This window comes from Cynoglossus semilaevis, chromosome 8 (genome assembly GCF_000523025.1).
Source record: "Cynoglossus semilaevis isolate Cse_v1.0 chromosome 8, Cse_v1.0, whole genome shotgun sequence".
NCBI classification, from domain to species: domain Eukaryota; kingdom Metazoa; phylum Chordata; class Actinopteri; order Pleuronectiformes; family Cynoglossidae; genus Cynoglossus; species Cynoglossus semilaevis.
Genome location: NC_024314.1, coordinates 16,083,389 through 16,109,185, shown reverse-complemented (window position 1 = coordinate 16,109,185; position 25,797 = coordinate 16,083,389). Strand labels below are relative to the sequence as shown.

The 25,797-nt window shown below is 39.0% G+C and overlaps 1 protein-coding gene across 1 annotated transcript in view; it reads right to left on the bottom strand.

The window, feature by feature from the left end:
- The window catches only part of LOC103382457 (plexin-B2-like), a 55,633-nt gene extending 34,375 nt beyond the window's left edge, over positions 1-21,258 (bottom strand). Inside the window, exon 1 of the mRNA XM_025058143.1 lies at positions 20,744-21,258. The gene's annotated coding sequence lies outside the window, so the exon portion shown is untranslated. The remainder of the gene's footprint in view (positions 1-20,743) is intronic.
- Between the last annotated feature and the right edge of the window lie 4,539 nt (positions 21,259-25,797).

Here is a 25,797-nt window from a genome sequence, read left to right as displayed (position 1 = left end):
ATTGAATAGTCAATAGAACTATTGACTAGAACTATACGGTTAACACTGTCCTATTGAGGTTTGACTGTTCAATGTCCACAGATTCGGTCCATGTGAAATGCCTAGATGTTGAGGAATTATTTTATTGCTCTTCCCAGAGCAGGGAGAAGTTTAAAAAAAATAAACCCTCAAGATGATAAATATTCAGGACTTGAGAATGTTGGGATGTTCCAACTTGTAATAAGGTTATAAAAGCTTCTGCTACACACAGGGATTAGTGACAGATTCTGTTCAAATTCCACATGCTAAAGAGATTGTCACCATAAATTGGAACTCACATTATGTCCCTCACCTACGCTAACACAGTGGTAACATCACGATCTAGGACATAGAAACATCAGTAGAGTCTGACTTATGCTTGGAAGCCCTAAAGAAGGGCATAAAAAATCAGTTCCCAAAAAATATCAACACAAATGAAAGAAAGCAAACGCAGCCCAATCCAGTGCGTCGCGTACAACCGGCAAATGTCAACAAAGCCATCATCTGCGTATACACCAACCTACAAGTTGCAGTGCAAAATTTGTTTCACCTACGCTAACACAGTGGTAACATCACGATCTAGGACATAGAAACATCAGTAGAGTCTGACTTATGCTTGGAAGCCCTAAAGAAGGGCAAAAAAAAATCAGTTCCCAAAAAATATCAACACAAATGAAAGAAAGCAAACGCAGCCCAATCCAGTGCGTCGCGTACAACCGGCAAATGTCAACAAAGCCATCATCTGCGTATACACCAACCTACAAGTTACAGTGCAAAATTTGTTTTAACATTAACACCAAACACTGGAATGATGCAACAACATTTTTTTTATAAATTTATAAGAGATGGCGACGTTCCCACGAAACACTACAGATTAAAGACATCATAAATGTAAGAATGGTGCCTCTTGTGGCAGCCAAATGTACAAAAAATATCCCGAACATGAAGTGTTTGTGTATTCATTTTTTTTCCCACAAAAAGTAAACTGAGTTACGTTACACCGTTGGAAAGGAGGTCTGACTAAGTCGAGGACGAGCGTGGAGCCTTCTTGGTGCGAAGTACTTCCCATCCAACAACATTTTGGTATGAGTTCCTCTCTTGTTCTAAATGATAGCCCGCAAAACCAGCAATATGTACACTGGTGAGCCAGTCAACGGTCAGGGAAAAACTGGCTGATTCCGGCCACGATCCGGTTGATTGGTGCATATCTTTTGTTATTTTCCAACACATAAACGTAAAGTTGTTCGTGCAGCCTTCATCTTCAGGCCAGACGCGTTTGACCAGCAAAACTTTACGCAGGGCAGGGAGTAAGTGGAAGTGACAAGCTGACTGACAACACACAAAAACACACACTGCTTCAGTTTTGCTAAGACACACACTTCCATTATTAAGGAAGGAAATGTGTGTATGTGTGAAATATGTGTGTGTGTTGACAGTGCATAACTTCATTCCACAGAGAAACCGAAACAACAAGCCACTCTCCTGTTCTAATTACTAACAGTTAACCATACACACACGCACACGCACACACACCTCACTGACCTTAGGTTCGTTAGAGTGAAAATGATATCAGTAGACAAGTATTATTTCTTGAAAGAGAAAGTAGAGTTTCTGATCATACAAGACCTCAAAACGTACGGTTTGTTTTCCACATCAACTATAAAATAGATCAGCTTGAAAACATCCTTAAATCACTGGACACAAACAGGCACAAACTCCCAGGATGACCAGCAGCGAGGTCTGACTCTAAAACATCTCACTCACAAAAACAAACACACCCAACTTCCTCTTGACCCAATTCCCAAACAGGACATAGTATCTCTCTTTTCTATTCCCTGTTCTTTCTCCATCTGGTTTGTGTTACAAGATTCCACACACACACAAACACACACAGAGAGAGAGAGAGAGAGAGAGAGAGAGAGGGAGAGAGAGAGAGTTCATTAGTACACTGATGAGGTCAGTGACCCACAGACTAAAAACCCTCTGTTTTTAGAACTGCTGTTCAGGCTCAAGTTCAAGGGTCAACCACTGCACGACTAACAGCCCATATAAGCACAGTCCCTACTCTTTACTTTGACTCATTAGAACTCATATCCCACAGTACAAAATATTCTGTGGCCCACTGGGATCAGGAATTCCGATGAATTCCTGTGCCCCTTACATAGGAATTCCGTTCCTGTGGTGCACTGTAACTCAACCTTCGCCGTGAGTCTGAACCCACACACTGTACATCAGTACCTGTGTAACTCCCCTACGCTAACGAGACATAATCTACGACATAAAAACATCAGAAAAGTCTGACATGCTCTTGGGAGACATAATGAAAGACAGAAAGGACAAAAAAAGAACAAATAAAGAAAGTGACGGTAGTTCCTAGCATGTCATGTATGGCATATAACAATATGAATGTAAACAAAGGCATCTTTAGAGCATAGCAGGAAATCTGTGTTAGTAAACCCCCAAATCACCAACACTAAAATCCACATACAAGGATGTGCCTGGACATGAGGTGCAGTGTCCCTACAGTCTGAAACAACTTCAAGATAAAGACAAGGGATGGTTCTGATCTAAAACTCAGGATCGATATCCAGTCCAACTTGGTCAAAATGTCAGTATCGAACATCAGAAAAAAAAAGCAGCCTGTACAATCCGATACCTAAGCCAATGCTCGACTTGGGTCGATATCAATATCGTCAGATACTCAGAGTTGCAGTATCCGTATCGGTCATGAAAACGTTGTACGGAGCCGTCCCTGTTAAAGACCAATATTGACATGTTTTGCAGCTCTAGCCAGAGTGAAACAGTGAAACCAGTAAATGCCTTTGTTTCTGCTTCAAAATCTAACAAAAGTGGCGTCTGGCAAGAGCCGCATTGGGAAAAGATTTCCTCAGTGCTGCATTCAGGCGTGATCAGATAAACAGATAATCTGGCCTTTTACTGCAGTATCCAACCAAACAGTGGGGATGTTAAACCAGCAACATAAACAGGGCACAAGAAACATTCAATGAATTTAAAACCATCAGTAAGAAAATAGGTCAGCGTGTGTGTCTACTGCAGACTCAATCACCTGTTCATCCATCGCTGTTCTCATACCTCGGCTTTTTTTTTTTCTTTCTTTCAATTTTTAAACCCATTCTCCACCAGCGTGTGTTCTCCATCTTTCTGTCAACTCAGGCGCCATCGAAATTTAAAATTCACAGGCTTCGTATAATATTCACTGAACTTTGAATTATATATACACATGGTGGTTCCACCTCTGTGTAGCATATATTAAGGTGTAATGAGGACGCGCCAGTGGAATATGAGCGGACACCGAATGACCTCCACAAAATGTTTGGACGTCTTTATGCATCGCTGCATGAAACTCATGGAAAAAAAGTAATGAATGTGACATAAATAAAGGCAAAAATACATATAAATATACATTCAAATCCATCAGAGATGTTGGAGGCAAATCGTTGACTTCAGTTTCCTTTCAAAAACGGTCTTCAGTTTCTAAAGGTATCATCGACTCTAGGTAACGTAGATTCCATCTGATGACATTGCTCTTCATTTTAAAATCTTTTTCATTGTTTCCTTGTTGGCAACTATGATGTTTTTTTACCAAGAGCCTCTGTGTGTGGGGGGCTTTTAAAAGCAGCAGGGGGCGCTCACAGCACTGTCAGTTTCTGTGGCAGAAGAAGAGTGAAGGCCTCACACTAGAACACTTCAAACAAAGCCCAGGCCGGGCGTTTAATATTCATGCTGTGACTGTGTTTAAGATAATCACCAGTTACAGGAACTTCTTCCTGTATCAGCTGGATTAGATGACTTCCTGTTTGCTTTTCAACAGTCCTGTGTTTGTATATTTAAAGCCTGAATCACTCATCCAACAGGCTTATGTTGTTTTGCCATGGCTCTGCTCCATCAGAATAAACAGTTTTTTTATGAGAGTTTCCTGCAATCTTTTCCCCGAACACATAAAACAAGAGGTAGAGTTCAGGAGTAGATTTAAATATAAAAGCCTATTACGACAATATGTGGGACAAAATGTCTACCTCTACAGAGCATGGAACTAAGACAGTGAAAATTTGACAAACAAATGTTTCCTTTACGTTTGTTTCTCGGTTAATAACATGTTAATGACGCTGTGAATTAAACCAGATTGGTATAAAAAGCAACAACACTCAATAACTGTACACTGCACACTGACCAATATGAATAGCTAATATTGTTAGCATAATGAGGGTAATTTTGTACTACACTGTTATGTTTTTCATAATGTCTTTTTTAATGTACGATGTTTTTTCCCTCTTTAAAAAAAAATTAATTTTCAAATCAGAGTTAGTTCTGGTCTTTGGACCAATCCTTGACTTCACTGCTCAGCCACACAGCCTTTCTCAGCAACTGTTCAAACAACCCACAGTCCAAAGGGGAAAATAAGTGGAACACAAGAGCTACTACTTCCTGTGGTTCGTTGAAGTCACTTAGGTGAAGCTGAACAGCAAAAGCTCTTAGAGTGAAGTCACGACGTAACACATTTGAATTGCTCTGTTGTGAGACAAAATCACTGATTTTCTCTGAGGGATTTGGTGCCGAGAGCAAAAGGAAAGCGAAAGAAAAAAAAGAAAAGTGGGATGTTCCAGATGTCTAACCTTTGTGGGTCAATAAATATCAAGAGACTTGTTATGTTTAACATGCAGAATGTTGACCTTCTCACCTTTTGGTGGGTCAACGGGGACAAAACAAACCCTGAAAATGGACTCCTACACACACTTCCTATAAAGAACATTTTGTTCGCCTTAGACCAGGGGTGTCAAACATATGGCCCGCAGGCCGAAATCGGCCGCCTAGGGGGTTCAATCCAGCCTGTTTGATGATGGAAAAACACTTAGATATTGTTATTTATAGGTAATGATGTTATGATTGTACTGGTCCGGCCCACTTGACATCAGAACCAGAATGAGTTGGACATCCCTGCCTTAAACTCAAACATATAAAACAGTAAAACTGACAAGCTTTTTTTTTCTTCTTAATTAAGAACATATTATATTTTCACTAACCATCTGTCTGTTTTACCAGTCAGAACCCCCTGGTTCACAGCCTCAAACTTTTTATGTCTTTGGGATTCAAAGAACTCGGTGCTGCTTCACCTCATTAACGTGAAACTTGAGGAAGAATCTCCTTTTTTTTCCTGCAGACTTGGTTCTCTAATGGTTCCTAATGGTACTCATGTGGGACAGATTCCAGTTTAAGGAGCTGAATCTGAGTTGAGCAGTGGCAGAGAAATGATGAGTGGAGTACTCATTTGTGTCTCTTATTAAATAGTCCATAACAAAAGGCTGAGATGACAGGGTGATTACGTTGGTGACATATTTACCGTCTTTATTTTTACGTAATGCACCATTTAGCTGCGCCTACGCCCCTGTAAAGTCCCAGAGAGCATGGGTGGCTTGTGTTTTAGTGCATATTCGGCAATTTGATGATGTCGTTCTGCCATAAATACAAAGCTGACAACAGAGAAAAGCTCCGCCGAGGATGAAGCGAAGGCTGCACACGTGTTCATGGAGTTTATTTCACAGCAAAAATATTCACAAGGAGGAACATTCTTCATTGGTGAGAAAACCAGTGCAGTTAAAATCCAAATCCTCCTCAAAAACCTCCTGGACAAGGCCTCACCTCTGCCCCCCACTGGTCTAGGCTAAAAATGGATTTTTCTTGGCGAACTACTGAATTGTGTTATCTGAACATGTATTATCTTTACCTTAATATACTTTATCCAAAACCTTTGTAAACTTCATTTTTTCTCGCAAACTTTGTGTCTTAAGTCAGGGGTCCTCCATACACGCCCCTGGACCGGTACCGGGCCTTGGGTCATTATGTGGGCCACAGCCATTATAAATAAATTCCAGTCATTTCCATTTAGTTTGGCGATATTTAAAAAAAAACGCTATTTCAGCCAACATAATTATTATATTAATGAAAACGGTAATGATTGTAATGACTTGTGTTATGCATGAGAGAGGGAAATGTGACAAACTCTGTGTTGTTGACATGGATCTTTTAGGATTATCATATTATACACATTTAAAAAAGAAATCAATAAGAGACGGCATGAACGTCTACATTCTTGGAATTCCCCGTCTCTGGTGATATTGATGTATGTATCAAATGAACGTCTACTACTGTGAGGTGGTTGGGAGTCAACAGTGAGGAAATATAATACACCGCTGGCAGAGAGAGTATTTTTCTAAAAGGTGCGAACCAAATCACAAAACCCACTACAGTCCATTACAATTGTAAACACCTTGACTCAGCCTCTATGAACCTTGAGGTGACTTTGGCATTGTGTACCAGCGACTGCGAAACACAGAGAAGGTTCTTTACAAGGTTGGAGCTGCATTTCCACAAATGGCGTTAGAGGTTAGAGACACAGAACTCGATACTTTACCTCATGTAACTCCATCAGAGAGACCAAGTTAATGATACAGGCGGCAGGAGGATGTCCAAATATATGAGGGAAAGTCTTATCGTCAGAATCTTTACGACTACCATTCTAACCAAAACGTTGTCTGGTAGAAGCCCAACAAATCAGTGTCATGCTCTGTATCTGTGTTCTTTCTTTCCATCAGGGAATTGATTATTGATTCTTTCCCTGCACCCAATACCAAGTGATACCAAATTCAAAGGCCAGTACCAGTCCACAGTAAGAAATGCATTGTTTGAAGGTGGAGCAAAATGAATATCTGATAATAAAACTGCAAAGGATGCTGATATTTTTAATTGTCGCCCGTTGGATCTGCTCGGAGCAGCAGTAGCTGCCCGGCACAATGTGCCCTCTGCCCCTCCCCCCACACAAGATCTGAACTCCTGCCAACTGAGGTGGGGGCGCAAACATGAACCAAAGGGAGGGCCAGCAGAGAAAGTTTGGGAATCATTGACTTTCCTACTGCTTAACTGTTTCACTTAACTGCTTAACTGTTTCACTTAACTGTTTTCACAAACCTTCATATCCTTTTATTCCACGTCACACTATTATTTTCGTAACACACAAGTTGTTTCTTAGGTCGTCTTGGTTGCTGCTCTGTCAACACTGGTGGTTAATCCAGTGAGACAAACACACAGGGACAAACACGGGTACAGGGCTGCAGTGGAAGCCTTACAGACATGGGATTTCCTTTTAACAACTAATTAGGACCAAAGACACACGGCTTGACAAAAATAAGGGTCCAATATACAAACACACACACCTGTGTCAATATAACAACCGCTTTTTGCACCACCACAAACAAAACACAATGGTGATGTTCCAAAACACCAAGTACACGTACTCAAACAAATAAACACACATGGAGGCCTAAATATACATAGACATACACAAGGAATCCTGTGAGCCATAATTACAATGTTTCGCTCTGAGCAGTATTCATTTAGGAAGGTTTTATTGGTTCCTCTTTAAAGAGCGGTCCAACCAGTCTGTACACAGAAAGACATGCGTTCATAAAACTGAAGCTACACATAATAAGAACAAACGGACCATCGTCACCAGATGTAAAAAACATTTATAACATTTGAGAAATTAGCATGAAAATATTAGTTAAAAATCACTTTTCACCTTTGGAAAAGGCAAAACTGTTGGTAAATCACATAAAATGATCAATGTTAAACTGGTTAAAGACGAAGAAACTAGCTAGCAGCAGCCTAGTTGCCTTCTCTGTAGCTTTTAGGAACACTAAATGTAAAGGGGATCTTCGACTTGATCAGAATCCCAATCCTACGAATGTCTGTACATTAGTACCTTTGTCACTCACCTACGCAGTGGTGATATCAGAATCAAGGACATAAATCATCAGAAGATTCTGACTTACGCTTATAAGCAATAATGAAGGGCAAAAAGTTCCCAAAAAACAACACAAATGAAAAAAAGTGAATGCAGCACAATCCAGCGTATGACGTACAACTGACGACAAAACCGTCCTCTGCGTAGACCGCCACGTGGTGATGTATTAGTCTGCTTCGGATGCCAATATTTGCGAAATTTGTTTTAACACAGTACATCGGAATGATGCAACAACATTTTCTTCATAAATTTATGGGAGATGGCGACGTAACCACGACACGCTGTAGATGGAGGACAACGTAAACTATCAGGTCCCACTTACGGTGAAAATCGCGTTACGTCACGCCGCAGGAAAAGAACAACACAAACAAATGTCCTTCAAGCAGCTTGACGTTCACATCGCGTTTAAACTCATCAGCCGACAGTTGGTGTTGTATCCAGACAAACTTTAAGTGGAAAGAAAAGTGTGACAGTACAGAGAACTGCAGCTATTTTTGTTTCTCTTATCAACATCTTTATTTCAGCCCGTCAGCAACACCCGGTCATTTGACCTTGACCCAGCAGCTTCCTCTTCCTGTGAGGTTTCACTTTAATAAAAAAAAACAAAAGAAAGATTTGTTGTTTAGTGCTGACTTTTACATTGTTTACTGTCTACTAGAGAATTATGGGGATTCATGACAAACATCGGAGCTGAAGCAGCCTGTGCTCGGGTGCCTGTTGTGATGACACTGCTGCTTATTCCCACACCAACGCGGATGCTTTGGAGAACGTAAACAAAGCAAATCCTTGTTTTCTCCCCCAGGATTTACAACATGCTGTTTTCTCTTCCTTCCTTCTTTTATTTGTCTTTAATGACAGAAAGAAAGGCTTTGTTTTCTGAGCAATAAAAGATTAAAATTAAAAAAACAACTGTTTTTCCATCAGGCCAGAAAATCTCAAACTCATTTAAAAGAGTAAAACCACAGACTCACTCTGGATATAGATGAGTAGTGTCGTCTGCTTTGGTATTTCAACAGACTTTCCTTTGATAAAAACATGTCAGAAAAATGACCGATGAGGGTCAAAGGTTTGAAAGTCAGAGTGATTTAGATCCAGACGTTCAGAAATAGCTTTCCGTTTTCCCAAATAACTGAATCAATAAGATTCAGATAAACTTGAAACGACCAAAGTTAGACAAACAGCTAGTCGCCAATACTATGGCAACAGAACGGCGTTACATAAAGTACCAAAAAAGACTAAATATAACAACAAGTACGCAGCTAGAGTTTAACTGAAAAGCTAGAACTGTATAAAAAAAAACACAACACAAACACACACAAAATCTTTTGTTACTAGTCAGTTTCTAGACTAACAAATAACAGCAAACGTTACAATTAGTTAAAACTACAATACATTTCAAACTGAGTTGCAAAGAAATGGATTAAAATAGTTAAATATTTGTGACAAGTGGTAGAAAATGTATTGAAAAGTATCCAACATTTCTCTGAGAGTATTCACAGCTACATTTTTGTTCCAGTTGGTGAAACTGGTGTACATCTCCTGTACTTTAAAAATTCACTTTCGCCAATTCTCAGCAGGTAGGAGAAAATCTAAACCATGAGGAGACTGAATAAAAACTGGATCTGGAGCCTCAGACCGTCAGAGGTCTGCTCCTGATTAAAACAGAAAATGAGTCAAAGACCCATTGGAAACAGAGGCTGGGATAAACTGTTTTTTTTTTCAACAAACTTAAATAAAAACTTCATAAATATCTGTAATAATGAAAACGCCTGTGTAAGGAAACGAGGGTAAAGAATGTGAGTGTGTGGTTTGGTCTCAGTGGTCTCACTCTGAACCCACTCTGCTTTTCATTAAACTCTTGTGTGACGGACATGCTGTGTTCCTCTGAGACCACAGGGGTTTTTCCCTTCAACCAAAAATCTCTGTGAAAACAGCTCAGAAAAGAAGAAACAAAAACTAAAAAAAAAAATTCAAACCCAAAAAAAAAACAAAGTCGCAACATCATTGGCCTGAGGAAAAAACGGAAACATGAAAATGTTTTGGGGTTTTTTTTTTTTAGAGAAAAAAGAAGAGACTATGTAAAACTATGGACATGTTTTATGTGTATAAAATAAAAAGTACAGTATTTCTAGTATTTAGTATTTCTACTGTAAATAAGTGCATATGTCATTCACCTATGCTAACACAGTGGTAACATCATAATCTAATGATAGTCTATAAAACAAACCCCCGCCCCCCAAAAAAACCCAACACAGCCTGACCGCTGGTCAAACAGTCACGGTTTACAACTCTACACTGTGGAGTGTTTACAAGCATGTAGTCTGTGCTTTGTCTGCCACACAAAAGTCATAATCGGAGGTCAAATGGGGTCAGGATCCTCTGTTACAACTGAGACCTGACTCACTCTCAGCCAGAGGACAAAGGTTAGGTCACGTCTGTCGGATCTTTAACTCAGCGAGTCAAACCAGCACCATCTAAATTTCTGACAGTTGTGTATTTGTTGTGATTCTGTTCTCAACATTAAAAGCCGAGTGTATAATCTTCAGGTAGGTTTCCATAACTCATACAACATCCATGTCTTTGAAAATATCAGGCCATGTGGGCTAGGGATGCATCGATCCCATATCAACGTTGCACAACTGTTTCATTATTGATAGCTTGATCAGGTATTAGATAACGGACCAATCCATGGTACCAATTCCAATACAGTATAGAGCAAGGGTCCCTAACCCCCAGTCCAGGGACCAGTGCTGATCTGTAGTTCATTTGGTACCAGGCGGCAGTGGGACACAGTAAAAAAAATGTACTTCACGTTTACTAATTTACTTCATTCAAAAGTAATCCAGTCATATCCCTATACTCTTTTCATTTAAAGATAGTGTGTCACTGTTTCAAAACAACAGGTCCTTCAGTCTCTGACACTGACAGAATAAAGTCTGAAAGATGTTTTATTTTGAAAATGTACTGATCCTTCAATGAGTCCTTGAGGACTGCTGGTATAAAGTACTGAAAATGTATTAAACAGTCAACCCAAAAGTGATTTAAGCTAAGAGATAAAGACAATAAGACATTAGGAAAGTAAGTTAGAAAAATATTAGCTTAAAGGCAGATGGAAAAAAACTGTAACCTTTAAATCAAATGAGGTAACATGACATAAAATTGGCCTAAAAACAACGTATAATAACCCTTGAGAAAATAGTTGGTAAATCGTAAGCTAAAATCTTGGGCCAAAAACATAAACAAATGAATAAAGATTAGTATAAACAGATTAAGGCTTTGCCAGGAGATAACTAAGAGTGAATTGTAAAACTGTCATTTTTAAAAAAAAAAAGACTAGCTATTTATGTATGCCAATAAAAACCTGTCTTTCTACAGCATGTTTTATTTGAATCTTTTTAAGCTTGAGAAACGAAAAACAAAGCTAAATTCCCACTCCCTCAGTCAAACACTGCCTCCTCTCAAATCTTCACCTCACGACTCCTGACTTTATGGTCAGATAGGGACACGGCCGGGTGTCATAATTCACAGAAACATTCAGCCTCTTTATGACTGAGGTAATCATTTACGTCCACCCTCCTCCAGAGCGGAGAAACCACCACAGTATATCTGATCAGTCAAATCAATAACAACAGCTCTGCCCATTACTCAATAAATATATACAGTAGTCTTTAACTTCTCTTCTCCAAGGCACCTTTTCTGTGTTTGAGCACAGAAAACCAATGGAGTCTAACGAATCTCCCAAAGGTCATCAATCATGAGCCACTTTTAGCTTCGATTCCGGACTGGACGTTGAACAGAGAAAAATGGAGAGTGGTGGTTCAGAAACATATGAGAATAATTGCCTTTAACAATATTTCTTTGTTTTTCCAGCGAGGCTCTAAACATTCCTCGGTGTATCCTCATGGCCTTCAGTCCCTGACTCTCGGAGCATCAGAATACCAGAGCTTCAGCCGGATGTGGCAGCCATAAGGAGCAGCATTGTGCTCTGAAGTTTGGGTTCCCCGCTGAACTCAATCACTGCCAACTACACTTCAAACCAACCGAGGCTCCACAAGTTTACAGGCTGGGAGGCATCTGAACACAAGGACAGGAAGTGGTTGTTTATTTTCACTGTGAATATCAGCTGTTAGATACACAGTAGTGTTTTTGGAAGAAAGGATTTTTTTTTCTCCACCATTTTCTTCTGTATTAAAATTACCGAAGAAAAAAAAACTCCTTGTTGCACAGATTAAAGTGGACCCTACCACAAACCTGGACCACCACCAACAGCCATTTGATCAAAGTAAGAAGCCCGTGGTTTAATGAAACGAAAACCCCAACGTGTGGTGTATTTACTGTTCAATCTCACTGATCTCATCATTCAAATATCCATGATTCATCACTTCTGTGCGGTTGTTGTCCACCGAGTTGTAAATGCGTTGGTTCATTCTTGAAGCTACAGTATCGCTCCTTTAAAACAATGACACAACTGAGTTTTGTTAGGTATTAATACTAAAGTAATCATTTAAAAAAACTCACCTGACACAATGACACAACTGAGTTTTGTTAGGTATAATACTGGCATAAAAGTAATAATTTAAGAAAAAAACTCACCTGACATGAGGTGTGTACATAGGTATATATGATTGCTTTTTCTGGCAAAGGGCATTGGCAGATTAAAGATGTCGTTGCACTACCGCAGAATGTACACAGACTAACAGCTAGCACCATTCCACTCCAATGTCATCTTGACATTATTCCATTTTACTGATTCCATTATTTGGAGAAAAGCTTTACTGATCCCACACTGGGTAAACAGTTGTGTTAACAGCAGATCTGTATGTGGTTCCTCTGGAGCTCGAACCCAGGACCTTCAGTGGATTAGTGAAATGTGTAAGCAGGCGTGATAAATGCTACACTATGGAACCACCAAAAAAAAAGAAAATAATGTAAAGTTTCTCTGTGGACTTTTGTATTGAAAAAGGTCCTCATCTAATGCTGTTTGGTTTGGATAAATGGTTACTTTACCACAATAGTAACAGAAGTGACCTCTAAGTTACAGCTGTTAACTAAAAAAAATACAGCCTTTATATACTGGTCACTGGCTATAGCGCCCCCATCTGGTAAAACAAGGCTGACAGTCGGAGGTGGAATTTTAATGTGATGCAACGTTGTTTAACCAGGGCCAAGTTTAGAAAGTGACAGAGCCAAATTCAAGTGGATGATAGGTAGTCTGAGGTCGCTGTAGGTCAGGGCTTTGAAATGTAAATGAGTGGAAGAAGACAAGTGGGCAGCATGTGTGACGCTCCACAGGAGGCAGACATGGCACACTGAGGCTGTAGCTCATTAACGACACTGTGTGTGTGTGTGTGTGTGTGTGTGTGTGTGTACGGGCCTGCTGCCAAACTAAGAGATACTGGAGCCAAAAAAGAGAAAAAACACAAACAATGCCTATATTCAAGTTGGTTCTTGAAGGACACTCGTCAGCGACGCTGTTCATTAGTGGTTTATTTTAGTCCTAGCCCGGGGCAACAAAAACACCCTCAGCCATGATGGCAAAACAAATACCGAATGGAAAATACTACAAATAAACAAGTTTATTAGTTTTTATTAAATTCATTATAAATACAGTGAGGCACTTTTAAATAAATGTAATAATAACTTAATAACTAATGATTCAAATAACTTAATTCAAATAAACAAACTTTCCATTAGACCCACAAAATCCAAAGATAAAAAAAATCCAAGAAAGTGTATTAGATTGAAGTGCCTTATTCGTCCCACAGTAGGGAAATTCACAGTGTGAGTCTTCGCAACTCACAGGCTGCCACAGGGGGCACCAGTAAGTATGTGGTCGCTATAGGGCTTGAACACAGGGCCTTATAAGTGTAAGGCAGTTGTGATAACCATCACACTGGGGTACCATACATTTAGTACTATGACTAGTGCAACCAAACGCCCACACAAGTTCACATAAATAAGCTAGAAAAAAAAAAAAAATCAAATGATGCACTGATAGCCTTTAAAACATTCTCTTCTTCTTCTTGATGAGCACCTGCCATTCCCACAACCAGAATAAGGCCATTTATAAGAACCATCCAGCTTGGTGCCTGTCTGCACTTGGTCTCTGTAAATTGTAATGTCACAGTATTTGACAGATTTCAAGACACCACCCTCGCAAAGTTCACAAACTTCTTCCTGGATGCATTCCTCTCAGCCCTCTCCAACCATTTCTTTCTCATTTCAACTTCCAGATTTCTGTTTTCTTCCCTTCTCCCTGTCTTTCTCCTTTCACTAATGAAATTCTGCCTCCATCAAATGCCTGTATCTGTTAAATACCAGGCTACCATGACTGAAACTGAGTTGAAGGTGAAGGCTTATTTTTACAGAAAGTTCCAGATATGTAGTGACGTTATCGTCTCCGATCAATTCTGAAACTCTTCAAACTCATTTTGAATCCAGTGATAGATGGTTTAGGCTAAGGAAAATGAGGAGTCTGTGGTTGGACCCAGTGTTTACATTCACTGGCTGATTGTGGAGGAATGTAAGAACAACGACTGAACTGTGTACAAGAGTCAGACGACAAGGATTATGGGTAATTCAGGGCATGGAGAACCGCAGTTAGGAGATCACAGTTAACCAAACAATTCCCTGCTGGAAAACAGAAAAGGTTTGAAGATAAAACTACAATAAAAATACCTCCACAAACCTCCCAGTGGTTGCTGAAAAAGGAACGTTTTACAGCGTGAAACATGTTTGTTTGTCTCCAAAAACGCCAGAAATGAACAAAATTAGTGTAACAAGGAAGTTTTGTATAATTTGACAGAAATTATGCTTCAAAACTGCCATAAAAAATTAAATCAGGAATGGTTTTATTCCAGACAGTGTATTGTCACCTCTATACAGGAGGTCCTCGGTTAGAAAAGTTAGAACTGAAGAACTATTCACTACAATTCACAGGGGAACTAGTTGCCAAACCAAAAGTGGACAAATACCTCCTGTGGCGCTATGTTCGAAAGGCGGTTTTGTTTATATTTGCTAATTATACGCAATAAATTGGATAATGCTACATTTGCCTTCTTTCGTTTGTGTTGTTTATGGGATTGCAACCAGTGAGTCAGACTGAGTCAGACTCTTCTGATTTTTCTGTGTCCTAGATGATGATGTGGAAATCTGATGTGTGTAAGCAGTTCTTATAATAACAAAGGAAAACAGTTCAGCTAAGAGGGATCAAGTGAAAACAAGAAGCCAAACAGCATTGTGTCAGAGTGGAGGATGTACAGAATGATAGATTCTAAACTAAAGTCCACGACATTTTAGAAATATTTCCATTTCATAAGCTAAAAATTATTCGGGAGCTACTGTCTCCTGTGGTCAGTTTGTGCCACTGCAGTCAGTCTGAGAAGATTTGGCGGAGTGCAGTCATTGAATAACACGTTTGAACCCGGTGATGAACATGGCGGTGGATCAACATCTGCTGTGTGTCTGGGATCTTAAATCACCGTTTGTCTCGACGAACTTTCGTACAGCACAATCCCGCTACAGATACTTCAACATCAGTGCAGAGATTCAGGCACAGAGAGTTGTTCTTCTTATGTGTAATGATTCATTTCGACAGAAATATTATGATATTTTTGAAACACTTCACCATTATTAAAGCAAAGACCAGACTGAAGGTCATTTTTAACATGATTAAAATCTCTGCAGCAGATCATTCACACGTCATTAGGATCTGAAACACACACACACACACTCACACACACCTAGACATATACCCGCACATATACACACACAGATCGACGCACAAGTTCAACGGTCCTCATGAGTAAACCAGTTTAACAATCACCATGGTTGTTGACACAATGTAGGGTGTGTCTGTTCATGCGTGTGTGTGTGTGTGTGTGTGTGTGTGTGAGAGAGAGAGTCTACCTCTATGTGTGCCTGAGGCTCAGAATGTGTGTTATCTATCCAGGTTTCTGTAGAACTGCTGAATTATGAAAAGAAAATCAGCCATAGTTATTTCGCATGTTTACATATAGACTCTGGAAGATATTGCATTAATTGCATAAAAATGTCTTCTGTTGAAAATACATTTTACAACTTAACGTGTTATATCAAACATTACAAAAAAAAAAAAAAAATATTTATATGAAGTACTCAAAACTTTGACAGCCTATTAAATCTGTGTGGGAGCAGAAGTGGTTCCTCCTGAAACACTGAACCACAGCTGAGACGACACCAGGAGGTGGACCTGGTTTTAATTACAGACCACACAGAGGGGGAGAGGGGACAAGGTTGAGGACAAACAGAAAAGGGGGGGTGGGTGCAGAAGCCAGGCTTGTTTTAGTGGAGGTTAACGACCCCCAAAACTAAACCAAAAACACTTAAAGAACTTCTTTACCTGCAGGTCTGAGTGATCTGTAGAGCGCAGAGCCACATACAGGCGCACACAACACTGTTATTTACACAAGAGCAAAAAAAGTAACCTTTGAACCTTTACTGCTGTCCATCAGTAGCAATACCACTGGGGACTGTGCTGAGAAGCTAGGAGGAATTTCCATAAATAGACTGAAAATATACTGTTACTGCTGTTACTATTACTGTTACAGTTGGTACAGGAGTTTCACTTCTGCACATCCTCAGAGAGGAATTTCTAACCAAAAGTCCCTACTGATAATCCATTTAGTCATCGCATAAGAAAAATACCCCGAATCACCTCTAAAAGAACAAACCGACACCGAGCTAACGACCGCGTGAAAAGCTGCTAATTGCTGGATGATGAGGCATTATGCAACAGCTCTTTCACATGTCTGTGTAGGTTCTCAGTCATCCAGGTCGTCTTATCCAAAAATAGTTACATCGAGGGCAACTGGACGGTGACGTTTCACCTCTGACCCAAGAGGCTCCTTCAGCACTTTCCCATGAAATGTTCGTCTTCGCTTCTGTTTTGGATCAACTGCCGTTAATCACCACTCAGTCATTAAAAATTACTTTTCCATAACTCTTCTCATTCTTTATTTTTCTTCAACTCTTCTTCACGTTTCTACTTTTGTTTTCTTCACTCTTTCTGTCAACTTGGATTAGAAACTGCAGCAATTATTATAATTATATATATATATAATATTATATATAATTTCAGGATGTAACTTCTTCTACCTGCTTCTTACTCCAAACCCTGAGGTGAAACCAAACTGTTATAATAAGTGACAAGTGAAAAAGAAAAAGCACTTCTTTCTGTCTCTGGACTGCAGTGACCTAACACAGGAAGAGGCCACTCGTCCTCAGAGGTCAACAGTCATCCAAGCTCTGATAATGAATCATGCAGAGTCTGGTCGGGTATTAGTCACTGAGCTCATGTGTGTTTGTTCAATCACATGATGGGAGGAAACCCTGAGTCTAATATTTTATTTGGGAAACTCACAACAACTCTTCATTACTTTGCCATAAACCAAAAATAAAATACCGTTCCACTGCTTGTTTTTTGATCCCGAAAAGTTCTGGTGTTGTCTTTGGTCTGACTACATTTAGTTTAAATGTATCTTGTTTGTTTAAAGCAGGGATGTCAAACTCATTTAATGAAATATCATTTGAAAAAACATCCTGGACACATATGAATGAAATATCATTTGAAAAAACATCACGGACACACATGGTTTGTGTATTTTTTCACTTTCAAAATTCACCTAGCGGGCCGACTTTGGCCGGAGGGCTGTATGTTTGACACCTCTGGTTTAAAGCTTCACGTGTTCTTGTAAAATGTAATAACCTCCCAGTCATCTGTGTTCCCTTTCAGATCCACTTGAATCTTCTCTGCATTTCTTATTCATTTCATTTCTATATAGAGAATCACCAATCTTCACTGTCTGTGAACAGAATCGTCCAGTGTTGAGCAGGACCAGCCGTGACCACCTTACGTCAGTGGCCTGCTCGTCATTTTACTCCCCAAGTACTTTATTTTTAGGGTTGTTGAACTGAAGAGCACAACTGAGACCAAGTGTCTTTTTAGAAAATAGTTCAAAATGACTTTTTACAAAAATACTTTGTGGTCATGTGAATTAAACGAAATTTGCATCAGTATTGGCAAATCACAAACAGAAATCGGTATCGGTCAAAAAGTTTGCAGTCGGTGCGTCTCTTGATATTAAGGGTGCACTTATTCTAGAGCCAGTTGTTCCGTACCATGCTGAAGCCTGAATGTTCCTGTTATTTAAATGTGTGAAGATACAAAAACGTACCAAGTTTCAAATTAAAGTATCAGTGCAGAAACGGGAGTGAACTTAAACCCTGATGCGACGTCAGTCCTACATCTGACTCTGAGACCTTAACAGGCGTTTACACAGATAATCTACAAAGGCAGAGCAAAAACAAGGCCCGGCCTCAGACGACATCAGCGGCAGCAGTGTAATTAACAGCTGGGCAAACAGCTAATCAGCTACTGCAGAAACACTCACAAAGGCATTAAACCTGTTCAGCCTTTCTCGCTCTGCTAATGCATTTGTTTAACAACAACAGCGCTGATGCTTCTCAACACCTGTCTCCGGGTCTCCGGCCTTTTCTGGACCTTAAAACACTTTTAAATGTGGACAGGAAGAGGATGTGAAAGAAAACCACCAGGACATCAACTGTTGCAGGATGTCAAGGTTTTAATTATGAATGTTCCGTAATGATTCATAAGTGTGCATGAAAGCTTCGCAGCAGCAGCAGCAGCAGCAGCAGCAGATTTGATGGTGTTGACACCTACACACTTAGGCTGTGGAAAACCAAACTCGATATTCTCTGAAGACAGAAGGAAAACAGCGATGCTGTGATTGGTTTTTGGGTAAATCTGTCTTGTTGATATAGATTTCTATCAGATCTGATGTCCTTCAACTAACAGCATAAGTTGGTAAAAGTGTTCTTAAGCCCAATATTGTATTCTCATAATAAGTTATTATAAAAAAATAAAAAAAACCTTTATTCAATCAGGTTCTCTCTCCAGTACAACAACATCTACGGCTGAAATCTTTGACCATTTGAAATGTGAAACGCTGTTAAAGTGGAACCCAAAAGTAGCATGTTTACTGCAAAAAAGAAGATGCCACCGATTGCAGCCAAAAGTACACACACAAAAAACCTCGGAAAATAATTCAAAAAAATAAACGTCACATCTACTTTACCATCAGCGATGCTAGTGATAAAAACAAAGACATGTGAAACCGTAGCTGAACCTTAAACACATGCCTCACTCAGGTTCAATTACTGGTAATATTAAACAGCCCGAGTTTATACAGAGCAGTGGGAGAGCTTTTTTTTCCCAGGCTTTCCTAATCCATTAACTGACACTACCGACAATTACCTCTCCATCGTGTACAGCAATGCGTGCAGATGGCTGAAACCGTGTTTCGGAGATTCATTGCAATCATTTTCAGGCAGGACAGGAAAAGGCCTCCGGAGCCCAACATTTGACTCCTCGGCTCTTTGACTGCCTGATGTTAATGGTTATAGCTCTTTCTGATCGATACAGCTGTCACAAAAACAACCTGCTCCATCCACCGTACACCAAATGAACACATGATAAATTACAAATATTTAACTGCTCTCATTCCCTCAGAGCTCAGGCGTGGCTAATTTCCTAACCTCCCATTAACCCGGAAAAAAGTGACCCCCAACTTAATAAGTGGAATCAATATAGAAGATAATCGTTTTTAACAGCTAGTGAAAAAAAAAAATACAAGCGTCAGGAATGAATGATAGAGGGAAGAAAAGACAGACTGGTCTGGAACACATTAGCTCAGCCAGGGACCAGCAGGACCAGCTCACTGACTGAGGCTCCAGATGTTCCACAGTATTGATTACTCACAATTGCCACGAACTGCACACCAAACCGTTGCTTATTACAAAAAAAATTACACAAAATAGTTTTAAATAAACAGAAAAAATTTTATGGCTAAAAAAACATCACTTTAAACTGCCACTAAGACAGTGAGCGATATGGAAATCGTATCGACAGTTTAATGGGGGGAAAAAAATCGCAATGCTAAGTCGATGTGTCACTACACGACATTGAATTTGGTGCCACCATCCCAAACTGCGGGAGGGGATTGTTTTTGTTTACATACACCCACATACACAAAGCAATATCAGTAGTTGTTAACTAAAGAAGTGCCTACTATATGTGTATGCCTACTAATCTACTGTATAGGTACGGGTACGTCGAAATATTAAAATATTGTATATCACAAAACCTATTTTAATGTCACGAGTACCTATTATTGTTAAGTACCCAATTGCATCAAACAATATAGTCTAACACATTATTAGCACATGGGGTTTGGTGACATGTTTGCACAGCAGACTGCTTTTGTATGTAAATAAATATATGTCATTGATAATACCAGTTACAAAACAAATATTCCGCCCGGCTAACACCTAGCATAGCAAAAGTTTATTTTCCCTCAAATAACATGATATTTAGTGAAGAACATATATGCCGATTTTTTTGTAAATACGTGCCATATAAAACAAAATAAATAAAAACTTGGAGAATGTTGCCCTTCGCATAAAAAAACTGGCTAATCAATTAAATGTTGTATTTTTAAGTTGAGTTTGGTGACAGCGTCCAAACATGAAATACCTAACACGTCGAGTTGCAGTTACATATTGTACTTGTATTGTAAGTGGAAAATTCCAATTGACACACAAGACTAAAAAGCCTTTCCACAAAAATCGATTAATCGTTGACTTTTGGTGTTTTAGTGGACTTTGCTGATGTGATTTATTTTTACAAGAGAAAGCAAACTGTTGGACGTTTGGATAAGAATCACGTGTGTTTAAAGAAAACAAACAATCACTATTATTTTCACTACATGTAGCAATTTGGGCTTCAAACAGGAAAACAGCAGAACTATTTGAGATAAAATGGCACAAACGAACATCAGTATCGCTTACCTCTGAATGGGTGTGCACACACACACACTCCTCACGCACTGTAGTCCTTCTCCCGGCGATATTCCTCAAATATGTAGAGTTGAAGAAATGAAACCCGTCGATCTTGTGTCGAAGGGGGAAGAAGGAAAAAAAGTTTCTGAATTGGTTTTACATCCTGGTTGGAATAAAACAAGTCGAAACGAAGCTGAAGTGGCTGAAGTTTCGCCGTAGCAGATACTGTTCCCACGAATCTTTCACAATAAAGTGGATCCGCGGCTTTGGCTGTGCACGTACGCGTGTGCGAGTGTTTGTCGCTTCTCCACGCCCCGAAAACAAGACTAGGAACGGAACACGCTCACCTAAAACCCACACACACGAACAGTCACAAGCAAGTTTCCACACACACTCCGTAACTTTTAAACGTAGCAGCACTGTTTGTGGAACTGCTTTGCCTTTGTCAGCAGACACGCGCACAGAACCGCGCTGTGACCTGAACTAAAGTGAGGGTGCGTTTTTCCTCCTGCGGGAAAGAATCGGTCGAGTTACACAGAGTTAGGTAGGAAAAGGGCGCGTGTTTTTTCAGAGTAAGGGCAGCCATTTCCTGTGAAGGGAAAAAGTAAAATCAACTTAATTTTTCAATTACGCTATTACATTAAAAAATATAATATTATTTTTTAATAATAATTAAAAATAATTAAAATTAAATTTAAATGAAAGATATGATAATCTCGGACCCTGAAAAAAATATAATTAGAATATTAAAAATAAATTTAAATGAAAGATATGATCATCTCGGACCCTGCATCACTGCCCCTCAATAAATGATGACACTAAATAATTTGTGACAAATCGAATAATGAAATTTCTGATATTAACTTTTTGACATTCTAATATTACGTTACATTATAAAGTAGAATTATGCTGAATTATAAATCATACCCTATATTACCTTACACTACATGCTACATTACCCCACATTACAGTAAGTATTGACTAGGGCTGGAGTGTAGCATAGAATGTAACAAAATAGCCTGTATTGTCATAATACGACAGTGAAATACACAATGAAATTTCTCAAGATATTTTGCACAATAAAAGACAGCATTGCTCAATATCGTTTCTGTAGAAGGCAGTATTGGACACAAATAAGGAGGGACATAAAAGTAATACATTTTTAAAAATATAAACATATAAAAATACACAAAATATAAACATTTTAAACAGCTTATTTTTCTGTGCTAGTCTCTTAGTGTTTGGCTAATAGACTACCTATTGTTACTAACCATAGGTCATTTTGGGATCAACCTTTTCTAATTTCAGGATTGGACTATGGTAGCCCTATCTCACATTTTCCACTCAGACTTCAACAGATGAGGCGCTTAATATGTGAAAGTGCACTTTCGCATATTTGAAGGCACCTTCTGACCCTAGCAATAACTCTTCAGGGGTTAAATTCTGAGCTTAAGGCTCTGTTGCTGTCGAGCTCAGTTAAGCGTGTGAGTTGAGTAGAGTAGAGTCGACTCCCCTCTTGACTCTGTTCGTGAACTCCCTGCAGCAACAATGGAGTTTTTGTTGCTGGAGAATTTCTTTCTTGGGATAATTCCTAGCCCTGAGCTTTTGTTGAGTGTTACAGTTGATATCAGCCACAACAACACTAGAGACGTCGCCCCTGTGGAGGCAGAGATGTCTCTCTGCTCGTGTGCATATGTGTTGAGGTCAGGGGTTATTGATGGGAAGTAAAGTGGACGTTCGATCAATATATAGGGACATATATCGTTATGTCCTCAGAAACCTCAAAATCATACCAGAGTCAGGCTCAAATCAGAGGTCAACTCATCTGACCTAAATATAAGCCTGATGATGAACCTGTGACTTCTGTCTTCTTGTGTGTGGTCATCAATCATGCTCAACCATGTATAAATGAAAACATCATCCTCATCATCATCTTCATCCTCATCTTTGAAATGCTTTGACCTCTGACATTCAGGGGTAAACAGCTGTTGTTGAGCCAACATTGAATTAAAATGTATTATTTTGAGATTTCGCTGTTTGAAAATCATTGCGCACATTTACCTTAAACCTTTGGTTCCCAAAGCTGACGAACCTGCGCTTTCTTTTAGGAACGTGATTTAACTGCTGCACAATTAAATGTAGTTGCTGTAATATTGGGTGAACACCCCCCTCTAGTGTTCTTTACGTGTAAAAGGTCAAATTACGCAGACAGAGCTGTAAATCACCGACAAATTGTTATTGTTTTTGTAAATGAATTACCGTAACATATGCAAGTTACAATACTTTATCTTCAAAACATTTCCAATTAATTTAATTTTCCATAAAGTTAAAGTGACTTAAGCATTTCTAAATATTTAGAGTATAGCAGAGTAACAACACTCTGCCAGTAAATAATACGTTAAAATTGAGTTTTAGTCGATTCATTTATTAATTTTTCGACCATTTAATTTCTATTGAACTGGCAAATAAAGGAAGCACAGATCAACTGTATGATTTATTAACTATCCAGGGTTTGATTGATTTGAGGGTGCTTTTCGTAGTAGTTGTGTTCTTCATATATTGTAGCATTAGCATTAGCCTAAACAACACATTGGCGTGTTAAACTAATTAGAAAAGGTTTAAAAAGTCAGATAGAAACGAAAGTGTTACAATAATTTAAGAACGTAGTAGTTGATAGAATGTTACAAATTATTCAATGTATAATGTTTTATTTTTGGTGCCTAGTAAAGGTTTAAACCATAACATGTTTGAATATGTTTTTTGTTTAATTACAGGTAAGAGCTTTATGTACTGTACTGTACTTCAGTAATACTTCTAATACAAGACTGATTCCCATTGTTTACTTCCTGCTAAAGACTCTGAAGCGCTGCTGAGCCTATTGGTCCAACAATGGATGCTAACTTCTCACGCTGCCTGGTTAACCACACACACACAAAGTTCATCTGTACAGTCATCTTTAATCTTGTTCCAGCTTCCTGTCTGTCACAGAGGGACTTCCTGTCATAAACACAACTAAATCTTTCTTCAGTGACACAAAGGTTAAAGTTGATTGTTTAATCACTGAGAGAGACAGAGAGAAAGAAGAGAAAGGGTTAAAGGTTAAAGTTGCTTTCCTTTCTTGGGAATTGCTGTTTAGTGGGAATTTCCTCCTCATGTCCCCTGACACAAACACTTAGTCTTACTGAGGACTGAATACAGTAGGCCAACATTAAACGTTACAACCCCCCTCACACCAATAGTCTGTAGAGAAGAGCCAGGATTTTAACGCGCAGTGACAAAATCTGAACACAGGGGGCAGCAGTGAACCACCACCTCTTGTGTTCCTGCAAAATAACGTCACAGATTATTTTTCAGTGCACGTTGTTATATATGACTAGGTTGTGTAAACACTTGAGTTTCCCATTACAGTCCAACAGTGGGATAATTACTTAAACAAATTTGATTAATTCTAAATAAGATAATGTCATCAATATCAATTTAATGTATGTGTAAAAATAAAATAAATAAATAAATGTGTTTTAAAATAGTATATTTTTTTTAAAATTAAAAGTTTTATTTTGAGAGGTGGTCACATTATAGCAGGATCCTTTAAATCGACGACTTTACAAAATAAAAGCACACGCTTTAACTTGACCTACAATCTCACGTATCGCCCTGCTTTTTGATTAAAATAGAGTGCCGGGAACTAACATCCTCCACATAAGGGATAAAGTGCACAGATGCAGCTGCTGCTGATCCTACTGCTGAAGAGGGATAATTCCAGTACATGCATGTAAGATTCCGACATTTCCTGTCTGTCCTTATCCTTCAGTGTAAAACCTTGACAAAGGGACTATTTGACCTGAATCAACCGATAACCCCGCATCATTGTACGGGTAAGTGCAGACAAGGACTATCCCATTTCGTCCTCCTGTCATCCACATGTACAGCACAGCATCAGTAATGTTCTTTATCTGATGTGCTCAGTGTAAAGACGCGTTCATGCAAAAGGTATTACAGTCGCCGAACCTCGTTATAAACACGCGTAATTTAATATTTTTTGGCTCCGGTTGAAGTGCTTATGGTGCAAAATGAGAACAATACTAAAAAAAGACATCTAAAAACAAGCACATCTAGATTTCGGCGTCATTAAAGATTCCTGAGTCCATAAGCATAAGCATCACTTGATCTTTATTCAACCTGGTCTCGGTTTGAGCTCACCTTGAATGTGTGTCATTAAGCAAAATACAACGAACGGTGTTTCCTCCGGGACGTTCAAAATAGTAAAAAGTTTTACTTACGCTTCTTCCCATATCGGACAATTGTTCACGCCGAATGCGAGACCGACATCGTGTATTTTTGTGTGCGTAAATAAAATGATTCCAAAAATATTTAGCTTGGTTTACAGGCGCGTAAAGACAATATTAACCGATTTCTTAAGGCGCCCTGGTATAGCCGAAGACTCGGGTCAGCGCTTTACATTAGCTATGCCATGTTTGTGTTTTTAAGCAGTGGATAAAGCGTGAATATTACATAATTCAAAATTAAGGCCACATAATGTGAACAAAACATAAAGACATATTTCGGCATTTATTGGTACACTACAATTGAAAGATAAGAAATAATGCGTCGTGTTCACGTTGCGTGTACATCTATACTGTGCGTTACTACTATAAATGCGTGCTGTTCTCACGGGACGTTTAAAAATATTTAAGAGTTTTACTAGAATGTTCTTCGTGTATTCTAATCATTGATGCCGACGGCCTTTTAGTTTTATACAAATAACAATAGCACATTTTGACCGTGTTTTTACAAGTACAAATGAGAGTGATGAACAATATACTTCATGTCTTCGTAATATTTTTCCGAATACTAGAAAGGAGTCCGTTTGTGTTAGTGAAATACACGAAGCTAGAGCTTAATGAATATTATTGTATACACGCAGTAAAACAAATCACATCTACTCATATTTTTGTAACATTACGAGCAATTAATCTAGTATCCGTGTGTGTATGTGTGGGTAGGCGGTGTGGGCTCTAAACATTATTTGGCTCTTGAAGAAGCAGCCCATAATAACCCCCTCC